Source organism: Penaeus monodon, chromosome 21, assembly GCF_015228065.2.
Source record: "Penaeus monodon isolate SGIC_2016 chromosome 21, NSTDA_Pmon_1, whole genome shotgun sequence".
Taxonomy (NCBI): domain Eukaryota; kingdom Metazoa; phylum Arthropoda; class Malacostraca; order Decapoda; family Penaeidae; genus Penaeus; species Penaeus monodon.
Window position 1 is genome coordinate 15545921 of NC_051406.1, and position 263 is coordinate 15546183.

Sequence of the window (263 nt, forward strand, 5' to 3'; positions counted from 1 at the left end):
AGCAGAACTTCCTCTTCTCCTTCAGGCTATTCAGCCACACACAAAAAGAAAAAAAATTGATTAATTAATAAAAATATGATAGGAAAATTTTATTTTAAAAAAATCGTAAAATTATTGAAAACTCCCTTTATTAACAATCCCCTCAAAAAAATAAATTTTTCCTGAAAAAAATGTTCAACTGACACTGAAAATTTCCCCCATATAATTATTGAAATGCTGACAAAAACTAGTTCAAAAATCCTGCAAATAAATAAATTTTATAT

The 263-nt window shown here is 25.1% G+C and overlaps 1 protein-coding gene across 1 annotated transcript in view; it reads right to left on the reverse strand.

Annotated features, from left to right (window-relative positions):
- LOC119586583 (methionine aminopeptidase 2-like) overlaps positions 1-263 on the reverse strand; it is a 50757-nt gene that overhangs the window by 35059 nt on the left and 15435 nt on the right.